Genomic DNA, 21,023 nt, shown 5'->3' with positions numbered 1-21,023 from the left:
ACTGGAATAACTCCATGTCCTGTACTGGAATCGAGGTCCTGTGCTTCCTCTGCATTGTACTGGCCAGTCAGCCTAGAGCTGTACCCGATTGGAATCACAGGCAGACTGAAGTGGTCAGGCTCCGTAGATCTACCACAACCTGGTCCCACCAGCCAAAGCCGAAAGCCATGCTGTTCCAGCTCAGGGCATTGAAGTTCCTAGTATCCTCCGTAAGGAGTTTGTAGATTCTCCCCGTGATCACATGGGTTTCTTTGGGAGCTCCGGTTCCTTCACACAGTCTAAAGATGTACTGGGTAGGCTACCGTAATTGTCTCATGATTGGGTTTGGGTTAACCTGGGTTGTCGGGGTTTGCTGGGCATCATGGTTCAAAGAGCCTATTCTGTACTGTATCTCTAAATAAATAAATAATACTGCACTGCTTTCCTGCCTATAATGTTGTGGAAAACAAATTAAATTAGTAATTAAACACCTAACTAAACCTTCTGCCTACACAACGTCCATATGCCTCCATTCTTTGTATATCCATGTTCCCATCTAAAAGTCCCTTAAATGCCTCTATCGTACTTGCCTTCACTACCACTCCTGGCAGCACACTGCAGGCATCCACTCTGTGTGTTAAAAGCTTGCCTACACATCTCCATGTACTTATCCCCCTCTTACTTTAAATGAATGCCCTCCAGTATTAGACATTTCAACCCCAGGAAAAGAAACTGGCTGTCTACTGTGTCCCTCAGTCTTATAAAACTGTTCTTGAATCTGGTGGTGTGGGACTTCAGGTTTTTGTATCTCCCATCTGTGAGAAGATGGCATGGCACGATGGTGGACTTCTTTGATGATAGACATTGATTTCAGAAGGCAGTGCCTCGTGTAGCTAATTCTAATGCTGGCTAGGGATGTCCCCTGATGTATTGAGCTGAGCCAGTACTGTGCCAGGTGTTGTCAGTGCCCTCACAACACAGTCAAAGTCTCAAAGTCAAACTAAATTTATTGTCAAAGTATGTATATGTCACCATATACTACCTCGGGATTCACTTTCTTGCAGACATTTACATGAAAATAAAGAAGTGTGATCTGCCGGCTGGTGGTGTAGTGGCACCCACACCAGACTTCAAGGCGAGTGGTCGCAGGTTCGAATTTGGCCGGCTCCTTGCACAATCTCCAACCGTGCTGGGTTGAGCATCAAGCTAATGTTACGAATGTACCACAGCTCTGAGGGGCCAAAGGATGCGGGGTAGCCCCCTCCTTTGTGAGAATCGCAAGATCACTATTAAGTCAGTTCAGGGGACACAGGAAATGAGAGAAAGACATGCAGAATCCACAAAAGGGTTGGAATGTGTCCTGGCCTCCGAAAGGCGGACCCATTGATACCGGCTATTGTCTCTTGGAGACGGACTTGTGTATTGCATCTGGCACGATGCATCGAAGCCCCCCCCCAGGCAATGAACCGAGGGGGAGGTTGGTGGAGGGATTGCATCATCCCAACCTGATTGACATCTGCGACCCTGAGAGTCAGGATAAAAAGAGGGTCTGTGGGAACAGCCCCTCAGACGCACCAGAAGAAACGCTAGCGATCCCGTAATAGCGAAAGCCGGTGGAAGGCCACGTGCGTCCGTTTCCATTTGCCCGGAATCGGTGACCTTTGCCAAGGAAAAACGGTTTTTAGCTAACAACGGGGAACTCAACTCCCAAAGACTCCCGAAGGATTGACATCATAAAAGGAATGGGCAAGTTTTAAACCCGTCTTTCTCTCCAACCCAAAAGCTGCAGCTTGAATGAACTGAGTGACTTTTATATTTCCATCGGACAATACATTATCCCCTAGACAACGATAGAGCTATTTCTTATTGATTATTATTATACCCATGCTTTTAGATTTAGTATTGGCGACGTATATTATCTGTATGTTTGCATTGATATTATTTTGTGTATTTTTATCAATAAATACTGTTAAAAATAGTACCATCAGACTTCAATGGACCTCTCTATCTTTGCTGGTAAGTGACCCAGTTACGGGGTACGTAACACTAGCAACTTAGCCTCATTAAAAAACAAACGAAAAAGAAATGGCAAGGGTGCCACCCACTGCACCAAAAGGCAGTTAGAGGAACAATAAAGAACTGCAATGGAACTTATGAAAAACTATGGATAACCTAAAACTGGCAAATCATGCAAATAATAGAAAAGTAAACATAAGAACATAAGAAATAGGAGCAGATGTAGGCCATCCGGCCCAACCAGCCTGCCCCGCCATTCAATAAGATCACACCTGATCTGTCTGTAAACTCAGTTCCATCTACCTGCCTTTTCCCCATATCCCTTAATCCCCCTACTAAATCTATCTAACTGTATCTTAAGCATATTTAGTGAAGAAGCCTGAACTGCTTCCCTAGGCCGAAAATTCCACAGATTCACCACTCTCTGGAAAAAAGTTTCTCCTCATCTCCACCCTAAATCTTCTCCCCTGAATCTTGAGGCAATGTCCCCTAGTTCAAGTCTTACCTACCAATGGAAACAACTTTTCTACTTCTATCTTATCTACCCTTTTCAAAATTTTGTATGTTTCTATAAGATTCCCTCTCATTCTTCTGAATTCCAGAGATTAAGTCCCAGGTAACTCAATCCTCATAGGTTAACCCCCTTCATCCCTGGAATCAACCTGGTGAACCTCCTCTGCACTGCCTCCAAAGCCAGTATATTCTTCCTCCAGTATGGAGACCAGAACTGCACACAGTACTCCAGGTGCAGCTTCACCAGTACCCTGTATAGTTGCAGCATGACCTCCCTGCTCTTGAATTCAATCCCTCTAGCCTTCTTAATAACCTGTTGTACCTACAAGCCAATTTATTGTGATTCATGAACAAGTACTCCCAAGTCCCTCTGCACAACAGCATGCTCCCATCTTTCACCATTTAAATAATAATCTGCTCTTCTATTATTCCTTCCAAAGTGGATGATCTCGCATTTACCAATGTTGTATTCCATCTGCCAAACCTTGGCCCACTCACTTAACTTATCTATATCCCTATGCAGACTCTCCACATCCTCTGTACAATTTGCTTTTCCACTCAGTTTAGTGTCATCAGCAAATTTTGCTACACTACACTCAGTCCCCTCTTCCAACTCATCGATATAAATGGTAAACAGCTGCAGGCCCAGCACCGACCCCTGCGGCACCCCACTCCCCACTCCTCGCAAACCAGAGAAATACCCATTTATACCAACTCTTTGCCTTCTATCGGTTAACCAATCCACTATCCATGCCAATACACTTCCTCCGACTCCATGCATCCATATCTTATTTATTAGTCTCTTGTGCAGCACCTTATCGAAAGCCTTCCGGAAATCCAAGTATACAACATCCACCTGTTCCCCTCTATCCACTGCACTCATTATGTCCTCAAAGAACTCCAATAAGTTTGTCGAACAGGACCTGCCCTTTCTGAAGCAATGCTGTGCCTGTCTAATGCAACCACTCCTTTCTAAATGTTTCACTATTTTCCTTAATGACAGCTTCAAGCATTTTCCCGACTACAGATGTTAAGCTAACTGGCCTATAGTTGCCCATCGTTTGCCTACGTCCTTCTTTAAACACATAATAACAAGAACATAAGCAGTACCATCCCTGAAAGTGAGGCTATAGGTTGTGGAATCAGTTTAGAATGGTGGTGAGTGAAGTTATCCAAGCCAGTTCACGAGCCTGATCGTTGTAGGGCAAATGCCAGTGATAATAAACCTGATTCTGATTACTGCTCCTGAACATTATGGTGTGGCACCTAAGAGCATTAGGGTGAGACTCTGGGCCAATTCCCATGCTGGGCAATGAATCAGGTCATTAAAATATAAACATCAAACTCAGATGTTCATCATTAAACTGGTAACCCGGGCAGGACAATGGTGCAGCTAGCAATGCTGCTGTCTCGCAGTGTCACAGACCCAGGTTAAATCCTAACCTCTGTCTGTGTTGAGTTAGTACAGACTCAAAGACCCTGTGATTGCATGGGTTTCCTCCCACACCCCCTCAAAGATGTGCAAGTTGGTAGGTTAACTGGACCTTATGAAATGCTCCTTATGAGGCAATATTAAAGTACTTTTTGGGGTTAGCACATACATAAAAACAACTCCAGCAATTGACTTCAGCTACAGATCTTCAGGACGGATCATTACATGTGGGTTGAATCTAAAATGCAGCTCTGAACAATGGATTAAATTGGATTAAATGATTTTAATACTGATTTAAATTAACTATTTGTGTGTCATTTGAGTGCGAAGAGGGAGGTGTGAATGTTCTGTGTATTTGGGTGTTGGTAGTGTGGGGGCGAAGAGGGAGGTGTGAAGATTGCGTATAGTTCAAAGGAAGCATTGTTTCAGCTTGTTCACAAACCTGCTTGTCCAGGTAGACGCATTGTTTCAGCTTGTTCCTGCCCCACTGAACTCATATCAGCATACCTCGGCTGTTTTATCTCCCCAATTCAGTCCCTTCCTACCTACATCGTGACACTTCACACGTTCTGGATCTTTTCAATGATTTTGTTCTCTGGTCCCCATAATTGTATTTTTACTATGGATGTCCAGTCCCTATACACCTCCATTCCCTACCAGGAAGACCTCAAAGCTCTCCATTTTTTTTCTGGGCACCAAACCCAACCAGTTCCCCTCCACCACCACTCTCCTCCATCTACTGGAACTTGTCCTCTCTCTTAATAATTTGTCCTTTGTCTGCTCCCACTTCCTTCAAGCAAAAGGTGTAGCCATGAGCACTTGCATTGGTCCCAGCTATGCCTGCCTTTTTGTCATCTACGTGGAACAGTCTACGTTCCAAGACTACTCTGGTGACTGCCCCGCACTTTTTGATAACTACATTGGTGCTGCTTCCTGAACTCACTGGCTTCATCCACTTTGCCTCCAACTTTCACCCTGCCCTCAAATTTACCTGGTCCATTTCCGACACCTCCCTCCCCTTTCTTGATCTTACTGTCTCTATCTCCAGAGACAGTTTATCCACCAATGTCTATTATAAATTCATGGACTCTCACAGATACCTGGACTATACCTAGTCCCACTCTGTTACTTGTTAAAATGCCACTTCCTTCTCTTAATTCCTCCATCTCTGTTGCATCTGCTCTTAGGATGAGGCTTTTCATTCTAGAACAAAGGAGATGTCTTCCTTTTTCAAAGAAAGAGGCTTCCTTCTTCCACTATCAATGCTGCCGTCAGCTGCATTTCTTCCATTTCACGCATGTCTGCTCTTATCCCATCCTCCCACCACTCTACCAGGGATAGGGTTCCTCTTGTCCTCACCTACCACTCCACCAGCCTCCACATCCGGCACATAATTCTCCAAAACTTCCGCCCACTCCAACAGGATCCTACCACTAAGCACATCTTTCCCTCTTCCCTCCCCACTTTCTGCTTTCAGCAGGGATCACTCCCTATGTGACTCCCTTGTCCATTCACCTCTTCCCTCTGATCTCCCTCATGGCGCTTACCCTTGCAACTGGAATTAATGCTACACCTGCCCCTACACCTCCTCCCTCACTACCATTCAGGGCCCTGAACAGTCCTTCCAGGTGAGGCAACACTTCACCTGTGAGTCTGCTGGGGTCATTTACTGTGTTTGGTGCTCCCAGTGTGGCCTCCTGTATATCAGTGAGACCCGACGTAGATTGGGAGACCGCTTCATCAAGCGCCTATGTTCCGTCCGCCAGAAAAAGCAGGATCTCCCAGTGGCCACCCATTTTAATTCCACTTCCCATTCCCATATGTCCATCCATGGCCTCCTCCTCTGTTGTGATGAGGCCACACTTAGGTTGGAGGAACACTTCAGCACGTTATATTCCATTTGGTAAGCCTCCAACCTGATGGCATGAACATTGATTCTCAGACTTCCAGTAATGCCCCCCCCCCCCTTCAATATTTCCCATCCCTTTTCCCTCTCTCACCTTATCTCCTCGCCCGGCCATTGCCTCCGTCTGGTGCTCCTTCCCCCTTTTCTTTCTTCCATGGCCTTCTGTCTCTTTCACCAATGAACTTCACAGCTCATTATTTCATCCCTTCCCATCCATGTTTCACCCATCACCTTGTTTCTCTGCCCTTTCACCTTTTAAATCTACTCTTCAACTTTATTCTCCAGTCCTGCTGAAGGGTTTCAGCCCAAAATGTCAACTGTACTGTTTTCCTAGATTCTGTCTGGCCTGCAGAGTTCCTCCAGCATTTTGTATGTGTTGCTCAGATTTTCAGTATCTGCAGATTTTCTTGTTTGTGATTTTAAATATGGAATTGTCCTGAATTGTCTTTTGATTTTTAGCGTATGAAATGGTGTGCAGCTTTGGGTCAAGCAGGCTTTTTCCCTCCTAAAGGGGTCTCAATACAATGCCTACCATGGTCTCATTTTGTCAAATAGAGGGACTGCTTCATATCTACTCATACTTCTCTCTAGCGACTTTGTTCATGTGACAACAGGCAACATGGCAGCATCGCGGCTACATAATGCTTTACATCGCCAGTGATCAGGGTTCAATTCCTACTGCCATGTGTAAGTAGTTTGTATCTTCTCCCTGTGATCACACAGGTTTCCTCCAGGTGTTCTTGCTTCACATTCCAAAGATGCATGATTAGGAAGGGTTAATAAGTTGTGGCCCTGCTATGCTGCCGCCAGAAACCTGGTGACATTTGCGGACTGTGCTGGGCGTTGATGCAAACAACACATTTCACTGTATGTTTCGATGTACATGTGACCAAATAACCACAATCTCTATCAGATGCAGAGGTGAATGGTAAATTCTGGAGGGGAAGGTAGGTGTTAATGAGAAAGTGCGGAAAATAAAATGGGATTAATGTAGAATTAGTGTCAATGGGCGTTTGAGGTGGGCATGGGTTTGGTGGGCTGAAGGGCCTGTTCTAGTGTTGTGATTTCATGAGTCTATTGCTCTCAGTTAATCAGAGCAGGCCACAGGTGTACCAGGTTGTGACAGTATACCGGTGCAGCTTTTGTCTCATCCCTGATGAAGGTAATCTTTACCTCAGAGACGATGCTAGGACAAGATTCAGAGAGAGAGATCAGAAGGGAATTTGCTAAGGGACGGATGGATCCCTTGTGACACAAAGTCAAGAACCAGGGTGCGATATCATACAATAAACAGTGAGCTGTTTGGAGATAAATTTCTTATTCTGAGGACTGTGAACATTTGGAATTCTGACCCACAAAGAGCTGAGAATATTCAGTTCTGAGAAACTGAATCGCAGAACCGAAAGGCACAGGTAGGAAAAGAATGGCAGGCTTGAGGGGAAAGCCGGTCAAAGTCCAGGAAGCTGAAAAATTTCTTCAGAGCCAGAAAATTCTGCTCCATCGAAGCAGAAGGTAAGGGAGATGAACTGAGGTGTCAGCTGTCTGCATTTCAAATGCCATGGGACTTGATTAAGTTCAGACACCAACCCAGGGGAAACCATTGTAAAGATTCAAATTAGCAGAATTCGTGATACTGGAGGATGCTATGTAAGTCAGAATCAGAACACTAGAACAACAAGAGTCCTCATCATCATTGTGTGCCATGTTATAAGACTGTTATATCACAGTCTTTCCATAACCATGACTGTTCTTGGCAAAGTTTTATACAGGAGTGGTTTGCTGTTGCCTTCTTCTGGGCAGTGTCTTTACAGGATGCGTGACCACAGCCATTATCAATACTCTTCAGAAGTTGCCTTGCAGAAGTGGTCACATAATTAGGACTTGGGATATGCACCAAATGTTCTTATAACCATCTGCTCCCATGGCTTCACATGACCGGTGGGGAGGTGGGGGGTTGCTAAGCAGGTACTACATCTTGCCCAAGGGTGACCTGGAGGCTAATGGAGGGAAGGGAAGCAGCACCTTTCACCTCCTTTGGTAGAGATGTATCTCCACTCCACCACGCACAAGAGTGATACACCGCGGACACAGACCCTTCAGCCCAACTTGTCCATACCGACCAAGGTGCCCTAAACTAATCCTATCTGCCTGTGCCTGGCCTATATCCCTCTAAATATTTCCTATTCACGTACCTGTTCACGTGTCTTAAATATTGTTATTACACCTGCCTCAACTACTTCCTCTGACACCATCCTTTGTGTGAGGAAGTTGCCCCTCAAGTCCTTTTGAACCCTTTCCCCTCTCACCTTAAACCTACACCCTCTATTTGTGATTTCCTTTCCCTGGGCTGAAGGGGCTGTACTATGCTGTGGTGTTCTATTGTATAACCTCAACACTCTGTTGTAATTCACTGATCTTTATAGACAGTGTATTCATCCTATCTATGCCCTTATACACCTCTATAACTTCACCCCTCAGTCTCCTATGCTCTAATATCTATGACCCAGCCTGCACAGGCTGGAGAACGACCACTTCAATGATAGGCATCGGCATATTTGCTCTCTCTGGAGAACAGACTGGATCCACTCTAAACTGCTGCAGGAAATGCATGTCCACATTTAAGTGGAGCAGTACTCAGGCCCTTGAGTCTTGGAAACATTCTCATAGATCTTCTTAGCACTCTTTCCAGCTTAGTGACATTTTTCCAACAACAAGGTAAACAAAAGTGCACACAATACCCCAGGTGTGACCCCATCAACATCTTGCACAATTGAAATATAGCATCCCAACTTGTATACCCAGTGCCCTGACTGACAAATAGGGGATGGGGTGCAAGAGTGCAGAGACATAGAGGGCAAAATTGGTAAATTATTTTATTATCGTCATGTGTATTGAGGTGTCATTAAAAAAAATTGTTATGCATACTGCTAATACATTGAATTACACTGAGGTAATACAAGGCAAAACAGTAACAGGATGCAGTATAGAAGATTGTATCACAGAACTGGCCATTCAGCCCATGATCTTGTGCCAACCTTTTAACCTACTCTAAAATCAATCCAATCCTTTTCTCCTACATGGTCCTCCATCTTTCCATCATCCACGCACCTATCGAAAAGCTTCTTAAATGCTCCTAATCTACCTGCCTCTACCACCACTCCTGGCAGGGTGATTGCACACACCCACCTCTGTGTGTGTAAAAAACTTACCACAGATATCCTGCCTGAACTTCCCTCCAAACACCTTAAGTTATGTCTCTTTGAATTAGTCATTTTCACCCTAGGAATAAAGTTTCTGACCGTCCACTCGATCTAAGCCTCTTAAAGTGTTAGTTACAGAGGAAGCACCATGCAGGTAGGCAATAACGTACACGGTGTTAATGGGGTAGATTGAGAGGTAGATCCATCTCACCATCCAACAGGAGTCAATTACTTCTGAAAAGGGCAATTTACACTTCTTTCACAATCCTTTCTCACAATGACTCCACTTGAGTCATTGTCACACTGGAGAGTTTGGAGATTCCGATGATGCGGTGATCATACCATGCGACATGGTATGAACAGCCCAGATGCCTGAATCAAATGACATGTGGTATTTTCTGGATCAGTGCAACACTGAGCTGAATCAGGGGACCTCTGCCACAGCATCAGCCAAGTCAGCAGCTTGATCACGTAACAGATGGGCTTTAACGTTGGGGATATTAAACAGTTGGATTTTCCAAATCAGTCAGGCGTTGCTTTCACAACCCTTTTCCGCTTCCTTGATGAACTGACCACACAAAGCCATGCATTGTTGCCTGCATTCCTAACGGAAAGTTGCTCAACAGCCACACAACATTTCAATACAGTAACGACTCAGAGAAACAGAATGCTGTTTCAACAGAGTCACAGCTTGGCATTTGTCCAGGCTCCACAACACTCCCCAATAGGCACTTTGCATCAACTATTTCCCATTATTAACTGGTGCACAGAATGCAAGACTAGGGAAGTTACGGTGCAACTCTATAAAATATCGGTTAGACCGCAATGAAAGCACACAGTTCCGTTACTCCACGACAGGAAGTACGTGATTACACTCTAGAAGATGCAGAGGAGAGTCATCAGGAGAGGACTGAGACCTGATCAAGGTATACATGAGGGGCAGAGATGGTAAGAGGTTTAACAAGACTGTCTAAAGCCAGAGGACAAAGGCTAAAGGTAAGGAGTAGGAGATTTAAGATCAGGATCAGGATTACAAGTGCATTTAAGGAAACGGGGTTTTAAACTCCCAATACTGAAGATCTTACTGGCAAACATACAGTCTCTGGTGAATAAAATTAACAATGTCAGAGCCAAGGTGCAAAATCAGAGGAACACTGGACCATGTGTCTCCTTTGTTGTACACAATCCTGGTTAACCCCTTCCACACCGGATGCAGCGATTCAGATTGATGGGTTTACTATACACCATCAGGATAGATCTATAGAGTCTATAGAGCGCACCCTAACACCTTCACTATCATTTTGGGGGATTTTAACAAGGCCAGTCTGAAAAAGGTCACTAAGCAATTACCATTAACAGATCACTTGCAATATCAAAGGAAACTACACTGGACCATTGCTACACCACCATCAAGAATGCCTACCGTGCTATTCCACGCCCTCACTTCGGGAAGTCTGATCACTGGCTGTACTTCTACTCCCTGAGTATAGGCAGAGACTGAAGACTACAGCACCAATAGTGAGGACCAAGAAGGTATGGACAAGGGAAGCCTACAGGACTGCTTTGAATCGGTAGACCAGAATGTATTCAGGAATTCATTAAAATCTGTGTGGATGAATGTGTGCCTACAAAGACTTACTGTACATTTACAAATCAAAAATCGTGAATGACCCAGGAGGTATATCGTCTGCTGAAGGCTAGATCTGTGGCATTTGAGTCTGGCAACTCAGGTCAGTACCAGAAAACCAGGTATGATTTGCGGAGGACTATTTCAAGGGCGAAGAGACAATTTCAAATGAGGTTGGAGGCGATATCAGATGCACGGCACCTCTAGCAGTGACTGCAAGGCATTACTTCCTACAAAGTGAAACCCAATAGCGTGAATGGCAGCAATGCTTCACTACCAGATGAACTCAACACCTTCTATGCGCACTTTGAAAGGGAGAACACAACTACGGCTGTGAAGATCCCTGCTGCACCTGATGACCCTGTGATCTCTGTCTCAGAGGCCGATGTTGGACTGTCTTTAAAGAGAGTGAATCCTCGTAAAGCAGAAGGTCCCGATGTAAGTACCTGGTAAGGATCTGAAAACCTATGTCAACCAAGTAGCGGGAGTATTCAAGGACATTTTCAAACTCTCACTGCTACGGACAGAAGCTCCCACTTGCTTCAAAAAGGCAACAATTATACCAGTGCCAAAGAAGAACAATGTGGGCTGCCTTAATGACTATCGCCCGGTAGCATTCACATCGACAGTGATGAAATGCTTTGAGAGGTTCGTTATGACTGGACTGAACTCCTGCCTCAGCAATGGCAGACACAATCTCAATGGCTCTCCACGTGGCTTTAGACCACCTGGACAACATACACACCTACGTCAGGATGTTTTTCATCGACTATAGTTCAGCATTTAATACCATCATTCCCACAATCCTGATTGAGAAGTTGCAGAACCTGGGCCTCTGTCCCTCCCTCTGCCACTGGATCCTCGACTTCCTAACCAGAAGACCACAGTCTGTCTGGATTGGTGATAACATATCCTCCTCACTGACGATCAACACTGGCGCACCCTGGGGGTGTGTGCTTAGCCCACTGCTCTCCTCTCTGTATACACATCACTGTGTGGAGAGGCATAGCTTAAATACCATCTATAAATTTGCTGATGTTACACCATTATTTGAAAAGAGGATGCTGTCCAAGTTGCATGCCATCTTGGACAATGTGTCCCATCCACTCCATAATGTACTGGTTAGGCACAGGAGTACATTCAGCCAGAGACTCATTCCACTGAGATGCAACACTGAGCATCATAGGAAGACATTCCTGCCTGTGGCCATCAAACTTTACAACTCCTCCCTCGGAGTGTCAGACACCCTGAGCCAATAGGCTGATCCTGGACTAATTTCCACTTGGCTTTATTTACTTATTATTATTTAATTATTTGTGGTTTTATATTGCTATATTTCTACACTATTCTTGGTTGGTACAGCTGTAACGAAACCCATTTTCCCTCGGGATCAACAAAGTATGTCTGTCTGTCATTGTTGGCAGAATCTCAGATGGAGATGGGAGGGTGTACAGGAGTGAGATATGCCAACTAGTGGAATGGTGTCGCAGCAACAACCTGGCACTCAACATCAGTAAGACAAAAGAGCTGTTTGTGGACTACAGGGAGGATAAGATGAAGGAACACATACCAATCCTCAGAGGGATCAGAAGTGGAGAGAGTGAGCAGCTTCAAGTTCCTGGGTGTCAAGATCTCTGAGGATCTAACCTGGTCCCAACATATCGATGTAGTCATAAAGAAGGCAAGACAGTGGCTATACTTTATTAGAAGTTTGAAGAGATTTGGCATGTCAACAAATACACTCAAAAATTTCTCTAGTTGTACCGTGGAGAGCATTCTGACAGGCTGTATCACTGTCTGGTACAGAGATACCAAAAGAAGCTGCAGAAGGTTGTAAATCTAGTCAGCTCCATCTTGGGTACTAGCCTACAAAGTACCCAAGCAGTGTCTCAGAAAGGCAGCGCCCATTATTAAGGACCTCCAGCACCCAGGGCATGCCCTTTTCTCAGTGTTACCATCAGGTAGGAGATACAGAAGCCTGAAGGCACACACTCAGCGATTCAGGAACAGTTTCCTCCCCCGCCATCCTATTCCTAAATGGACATTGAAGCTTTAGACACTAACTCACTTTTTTAAATATACAGTAGTTTTTCTGCTTTTGCACATTTTTTAAAAATCTATTCAATATGCCCAGGTGATTTACTTGTTTATTTATTATTGTTTTATTTTATTCATTATTATTTTTCTCTCTCTGCTAGATTATGTACTGCATTGAACTGCTGCTGCTAAATTAATAAGTTTCACGTCACATGCCAGTGATAATAAACTTCATTCTGATTCTGAAAACAAAAACAAGGGAGACAAAAACGACTCCTAGAATATTGGGAAACTAAAGGTGCAGGGCAAGTAAGGCAGTAAAAAAATATTATCAGAGAATTACCACTAGAGAAGTTAATGAGCTGGAAATCAGGTAACTCCCAATGATCCATGTCCCAAACTTTTCAGGAGCTGGCTGTGGATTTAGTGGGTGCTCTGCTTATCACCTCCCCAACCTTTGTGGATCCTGGAACAATTCCTGCACATTGGAGAGCGGCAGATGCAGCCCCAGTGGGTAAGAAAGGATGGAGATACAGAGAGAAAACAGCCGGCGTCAGAAAAAGATGGATTCACCTATTAAGGAATTATCTAGACACTTGGAAAGGAATATGATTCAGCAGTCAACCTCAATTTGTGAAAAGGAATCATGTTTGTTTGTTGGCGTTCTTTGATGATGCATCTAGTAGAGAAAAGGAGGAAACCAACGGATGTGGCAGTAAAACAACACACACAAAATACTGGTGGAACACAGCAGGCCAGGCAGCATCTATAGGGAGAAGCACTGTCGACGTTTCGGGCCGAGACCCTTCGTCAGGACGTGGTGTACATAGCTTATTAAAAGGCTTTTGAAATTGTCCCTGACAAGTTGATGAACGAAGTTAGAGTATGTGAAATTCTATTCTTTGTTGTAAAACTATGTTTAATTTATGTCTGTGTTTTGCTTACGAATGCTGCTTATCTGACGCTGTGTGCTCGGGATGCTGCTGCAAGTAAGATTTTCATTGCACCTGGGCACACACGGACATATGCAGTAAACTCCAATTTGACTGATCCTTTTTTCCCCTCCTCAGCCCCATCCCCCGTAAACTTCGATGCTGTCTGTGTCCAATGAAAAACATATCAAGCTCTACCTTAAATTCACCCAACGACCTGGCCTCCACAGCTGCTGGTGGTAATAAATTCCACAGATTTACCACCCTTTGGCTGAAGAAATTTCTCACCAACTCAATTTTAAATGGATGCCCCTCTATCCTGAGGTAGTGCCCCCTTGTCCCAGACTCCCCCACCATGGGAAACATCCTTTCCACATCTATTCTATCTAGGTCTTTCAACATTCGAAAGGTTACAATGAAATCCCCCTCATCTTTCTAAATTCCATTGAGTAAACCCAGAGTCCTCTAACTTTCCTTGTTCCTGGAACCCTTTGCTTCCTGGAATCTCCTCTGAACCCTCTCCAATGCCAGCACACCTTTTCTCAGATGAGCCCAAAACTGTTGACAATACTCACAGTGAGGCCTTATAAAGCCTCAGTGTCACATCCCTGTTCTTGTATTCTAGACCTCTTAAAATGAATGCTAACATGCATATGCCTTCTTCACCACCGACTCTACTTGCAAGTTAACCTTCAGGATGTTCTGCACAATGACTCCCAAGTCCCTTTGAATCTCAGATTTTTGGAATTCCTCCCCGTTTAGAAAATAGTCCGCACATTTATTTCTACCATGCATTTTCCAACACTGTATTTCATTTGCCACTCTCTTGCCCATTCTCCTAATCTAAGTACTTCTGCACCCTACCCATTTCCTCAACATTACTTGCTCCTCCACCAATCTTCATATCGTCTGCCAACTTGGCAAACAAAGCAATCTATTCCATCATCTAATTCAACACATGCTTATGTGAGAATGCTGTTCTTGGACTACAGTTCAGCATTCAAAACCATCATTCTCTCCAGGCTCGACAATCAGCTTAGGGATCTTGGCCTTCACCCTGCCTTGAGTAGCTGGATCCTGGACTTCCTGTCAGATGGCCGGCAGGTGGTAAGAGTGGGCTCCCTCATCTCTGCCCCTCTGACCCTTAACACAGGTGCCCCTCAGCGCTGTATACTAAGCCACCTCTTCTACTCTCCTTATATGCATGACACTGTCTCCACCCACAGCTCCAATCTGCTAATTGAACTTTCTGATGACACTATACGGATTGGCCTGATCTCAAATAATAATGAGGCAGTCTACAGAGAAGAATTCATCACACTGACACAGTGGTGTCAAGAAAATAACCTCTCCCTGAACGTCACAAAAACAAAGGAGCTCATTGTGGGTTACAGGAATGGAGACAGGCAAAGCCCTATTAACATCAATAGATCTGGGGTTAAGCAGGTGAACAGTTTTGAGTTCCTCGGCATAAACATCACTGAGAATCTCACATGGTCTGTACATACCAACTGTATGGTGAAAAAGGCACAACAGCGCCTTTTTCACCTCAGATGGCTGAAGAAGTTTGGTATGGGCCCCAAAATCCTAAGAACTTTCTATAGGGGCACAACTGAGAGCCTCCTGACTGGCTGTATCACTGCCTGGTATGGGAACCGTACTTCTGTCAATCGCAGGACTCTGCAGAGAGTGGTGCGGACAGCCCAGCGCATCAGTAGATGTGAACACCCACTACTTGGGACATTTACCAAGACAGGTATGTAAAAAAGGCCTGAAGGATCATTGGGGATCTGAGTCACCCTAACCACAAATTGTTCCAGCAGCTACCATCTGGGAAATGGTACCGCAGCATAAAAATCAGGACCAATAGGCTCCAGAACAGCTTCTTCCAACAGGCCATCAGACTGCTTAATTCATGCTGACAAAACTGTATTTCTATGTTAAACTCACTGTAAATTACTGTAAATTGCACATTGCACATTTAGATGGAGACATAACGATTTAGATGGAGACATAAAGATTTTTACTCCTCATGTATATGAAGGATGTAAGTAATAAAGTCAGTTCAATTCAATCTGGCACACTGCTAGTGTCTTCCACATCGAAGCTTTTAAAACCCTACAGAGAGCAACTAAAAGAATCATTCGGAGGGAAAAATTGAAATATGAAAGCAAGTTAGCAAACAATATCAAAGTGGACAGTAAAAGCTTTTTCTAGTATGTAAAAAGAAAAGAGAGAGATGAGAGTGGATATACGACCGCTAGAAAATGAAGCTGGAGAAATAATAATAATAATGGGAGTCGAGGAGATGGCAGATGAACTAAATGAGTATTTTGCCATTTGAGTATTTCTTTGATTTTGGAATACATCTATCCTGCACCTTCCTCATTTCTCCTAGAAAGTCACTCCACTTCTGCTCTGCTGACATCCCTGCTACCACCTCCATTCAATTTACTGTGACCAACTCCCCTCTCATACCACTGTAATTTCCTTTACTCCACTGAAATACTGCTATGTCTCTGTTCACAAGAGTTCCCACTGTGGACAGTTTGGTCCTCCTGCAGTTAAGATTTGATAAGGGTAGCACTGACCTTTTTAAACACACCCTTACATCAGCGTACTTCCTCTACAAGGGAAACTACGATGAACAAACAGACGTAGAGGCCATAGGATCACCCTCATCGTCAGCTATTGCTAGTTTCAACATGGAGGGCTTTGAGTTCATCACCCTTATGCCTCAAATGCTTCTTCAGATACATCGATGACACCTTCGTAGTGTGGCCTCATGGACTCCAAGCACTGCAATTGCTCCACAACCATCTGAGTAGCATATGGTTACTCTGTCTGTGTCTGGTGTATCTGTCTGGGTTAACCGGAGAAATCGGGAGTAGCAGAACATTGCATTCTGAAGGAAGCCATTGAAATAAAGCTAGAGGAAAAGAAATTTAACAAAGACAAAGGTCTGGCTCTAAGTAAGAACTGGAATTTGATTGGAAACAAGGTGGGACAGTGGATACCTGATTGGATGAGGTCGAACCAATCAGGAGGGACAGATGGCAGGGGTTTAAATACCACCAGACTAGACATGCCCAGGCATCATCCCTGATGAAGATGGCAGAGTTTGTCATTAAAATCTCAGTTAAAATCAATATCTTTACCAGGCTGGAGGCCCAAGAAGAGTTTACAAGTTATGGGTTTAAGATGAAAAGTGAAATGTTTAGGGGATCATGAATAGGTACTTCTTCATTCAAGAGGGTGGTCAGAGTGTGGAACGAGCTGCCAGCAAAAGTGGTGAATGCAGGTTCAATTTCAACATTTAAGATGAATGGGAGGTGTACAGAGGGCTATGGTCCGGGTGCATGGCAATGGAACTAGGCAGATGAATAGAGTGGCACAGACTAGATAGGCCAAAGGACCTGTTTCTATCTGTAGTGTTCTATGACTATGGCTTTCTAAGATGTCCCTGAAATTGTAGTATGCAGGTGATATAGAAACACAACAGACTGCTGATTCTGAAATCTAAAGTAAAATGAGTGACTGGGCAAATGATATTTTGGCCTTTATTGCATGAGAATTTGAATGTAAGAGTAAAGATGCTTTCATGCAATTTGAGGGCTTTAGTAAAGCCACAACCTAGCGTACTGGGTACATTTTGGTCTCCTTACCTGAACGAGATATGCTCATTGCAGAAAGAGAGTCCTTCTTGTTCACCGCATGTGGGAAACTGAGTGGGCTAGGCTTGCATTCGCTAGAGTTTACAAGAATAGAGGTGACCTCAATGAGGTTTTGCAGGGAGGATGTTACTCCTGGCTGTGGAGTCATGGTCTCAGAAAAACGGGCTGGCCACTTAGGGCCGAAATGAGGAAATGTGTCCTTCATGCAAAGGGCAAAGAAATTGTTATCTTGGAGGATTGTGGAGACTGAGTTAGTCAGAAAGAGATGTTGATAGATTGCTGCATTTTAAAAGGATCCAGAGAAAGGGCAGGCAAATAATATTTGGTACGTAGCTGAACCATGACTTTGATAAATGGTGCAGCAGGCTGAAGGAGCTGGACGTTCTGCTCTTTCTTATGTTTGTAAAAGCAGGATGAACTCCACAGCCATGAACCACAGGTAGGGAGGTCAGGACTGGAGAAGGGGGTTCATAGAGTAATATAGCGAAACAGGCCCTTCAGCCCAACTCGTCCATGCCAACTATGGTGTCCATCATATGCTTCCCATTTCCCAATGTTTGACATACCCCTCTTCCCTGTGTAGTTATCTAAATGTCTTTTAAATGTTGCTACTACACTTGCCTCGATCCCTTTCTCTGGCACATCGTTCAATACACTCTGCATGAGGAAGTTTTCCCTGCAACTCCCTTTGCCCTCTCACTTCAAACCTATGCCCACTAGCTTTTTGTTCCCCCCTCCTTGGGAATAAGATGATATGTGTTCACCCTGTCTATTCCCCCTCATGATGTTATAGTTGTATGGCCAAAAGACGTTACAGAGTTGAGGGGGTGGTGAAAGCTCAGGAAGTGGTGGTGAAATCAGTGAACTCAAAAACTTCTACAAATGTACTGTGGAGAGCATTCTGCATCACCATCTGGTTTGGGGGTGGGGGCAACTGCACAAGATCAAAGTAGGTTGCAGAAAGTTGTAAAATTAGTCAGTTCCATCATGGGTACTAGCTTCCGTAGTATCCAAGATGCCTCAGGAAGGCAGCGTCTATCATTAAGGGCCCCTATCACACAGGATATGGTCTCTTCTCATTGTTACTGTCAGGAAGGAGGTGCAGAAGCCTGAATGCAGACACTCAGCGATTCAGCAACAGCTTCTTCCCCTCTGCCATCCGATTTTTAAATGGACATTGAATCCACAACACTACCTTACTACTTTTTATTTCTGTTTTTGCACTATTTATTTTACTTAATAGAAATCCTTACAGTAATTCAGCTTTTCTCTTTATATTTATCAGATATTGCTTTGTAAAGTTAACAAATTTCACAACAGAAACTGGTGATATTAAACCTGATTCTCTGATTCTAATTCTAAAAGCAAGTTGAAAGTTTTAAAACTGACAGCCTGTCAATGCAGCCTCGGGAGCAGGTAGGAGGCAGATTAATGGGATTGCAGAAGTTAGTATTTTAAAAAGTGTCATGCAACTGGATGAGGTTACACGTTGTGCAAAGTGAATTTCTGCTGGAAGAGAACCAGAAAGGTGGATAGGGGCTGCAGGATCTGAGAGCTTGGCAATAGGGGAAGAGCGTTGGGAACTAAAACTAGATTACAAAAGCAGAAGATGACAGTCTGGGCAATGAGGAAATTAGAGATCCTAAACCATCCTGGATCATCAAGCTGTATCCTTTGGCCGTCTGGACTTTCTCATCAACAATAACCACTACACGAACTCTCCCTCAACTCTTAATGTAACTTCTTCTCCCAAGAACCTGCATTGTGGAGGCTGCAAGAGGTGGAAATCACAGCACAGTACTCCCTTCCAGAGCCATTCGTGACAAACGGTGAACACAAGTGTTTTAAATTCTGAACCCAACCTTCCCAAAGGCACTTAACAGTGATCCCACTCTCCTTGAGGATTTAGAATGCTGATCCCACCGTAACAAGGAGTTTAAATAATGATCCTAATCCCTCCTCAAGAAATTTAAATATTGATCCCACCCCCTTTAGAAATTTAAACACTGACCCACCCCTCAGGCTGCTTCCACCCTCCTGAAGGATTAAATGCTGATCACGCCCTCTCAAAACGATAAAACACTGCTAACCCCTCCCCAAAGGGCATTGAACATGGGCCCCACTCTCTCCAAGAAGTTTAAATGCGGATCTCAACCCCGTCAGGCAGTTTAAACACTGATTCTACACATTGATCACTCCTCCCCACAACGGGATTGAACATTGATCCCATCTCAATCGAGCAACTGCCCTCGGGGCCCTGAGTCTCCCTCTCTGGCAGACCCTGACGTTCCCCCTGCAACTGCCGGCTCTGCCCGCGGTATAAACTGCCGACACCGATCAGATGTCTCCGGTTGTCTGGAGGGGAAGCCAGACCTGGCTCTCCCGCACTCACCTCGTCCCCGCCGTTGCTCCCTGCGACCGTCAGAGAGCTTATTTACCTTCGGCCCAAGGCTGACACACCCGCACCCAGATACAAACAGCTCCGCCCCGGCTAGGAAGACTAGCATACACCAAGGCCTAGGCACAAATCAGTAACAGCGCCGCCCCCGGCTGGGAGGGCTAACACAACCCAGGATTGGGCACAGCGACACCCCGGCTGGGAGGGCTGATATACAGTACACAGGAGCCTGGGCTCCCTACAGCGCTGCTTCTGGACTGGAGGACTGACACACAACCGAGATCCCAGGCGCCATCCCAGCCGGGAGAACGGAAAACTCCCGGACTTTGTACCGACCGTGCACAGCGCTACCCCTGGCTGGGAAGACTGACATACACCCGGGCCTTATGTCAATCAGGCGCAGGTTAGACATCGCCCGCTGTCCGGGTAGGGTATCATAACAGAAAATAAAGTAGTCAAAAGAGACTTCAAATGCTGGAAATCGTCCATTTTTCGATCCACAGATGTTGTCTGACCCGCTATTCCTCCGTCTTTCTGTGTGTTGATTAAAATCAAACTTTCCCACTGTTCTACTCTCCTGCTCCTGAATAGCTGAAAAAATTAAACCAAAATAAATTTTATTCAAAATTATATAGTTATAACATCAAACCGTACAATGCCTTTTCATTCTTTATTTTCATACTGTTCAACTACAGATTTCACTGCTTCTCTAACAGGGAGACCTGGTTCCCTCACACTTTTTTAGACTCTCTCATTCAGTTTACTGGAATGTTTATTACACTACTGCACAGTGCAACATCTGACAAATAGAATTAAAAACGTGTTGGAGTTTCACGTCCAATAGTCTGCACGTGAAATGTGCAGTGTTGGTGGAGTTTGCAAAGGGACTTATCACCGTTCATTCTAGGTAGCCCTAACTGATGGGCTTCATCAGGAATCTCGGCCCGAAACGTTGGCGACACTTTTCTCAGGTTTGATCCACAGCATCTGCAGTTGTATTTTTTCACATCAGCGTGCCTGATCTCTGGGACAGAAAGGCTGGAGTTTATGCTCCACAGCGCCATGCGCAGGAGACGTGGTGTACGTGCATCGGGACATGTTCTGTTCTTAGCGCGAAACACCGAGCTTCATTTGCTTTCCACAGACGCTGCTTGACCTGCGGAGTTCCTCCAGCAGGTCAAGCTGGTCTCTCTGGGTCTCCGGCATCTGTAGACTCTCTTGTGTTTATGATTTGCTCCCCCAGAATTTTTTTTTACTCTGTTGAGTTAGTTTGATTCAGTTTTCCTTCAACAAACGTACAAGTACAACA

The 21,023-nt window shown here is 44.7% G+C and overlaps 1 protein-coding gene across 1 annotated transcript in view; it reads right to left on the bottom strand.

The window, feature by feature from the left end:
* LOC140718430 (flotillin-1-like) overlaps positions 1-19,838 on the bottom strand; it is a 66,403-nt gene extending 46,565 nt beyond the window's left edge. Inside the window, exon 1 of the mRNA XM_073032165.1 lies at positions 19,709-19,838. The gene's annotated coding sequence lies outside the window, so the exon portion shown is untranslated. The remainder of the gene's footprint in view (positions 1-19,708) is intronic.
* Positions 19,839-21,023: the final 1,185 nt, after the last annotated feature.

The sequence above is a fragment of the Hemitrygon akajei genome, chromosome 2 (genome assembly GCF_048418815.1).
Source record: "Hemitrygon akajei chromosome 2, sHemAka1.3, whole genome shotgun sequence".
Lineage (NCBI taxonomy): Eukaryota > Metazoa > Chordata > Chondrichthyes > Myliobatiformes > Dasyatidae > Hemitrygon > Hemitrygon akajei.
The sequence above is the reverse complement of the archived record's forward strand: the minus strand, read 5'-3'. Positions and strand labels throughout refer to the sequence as shown.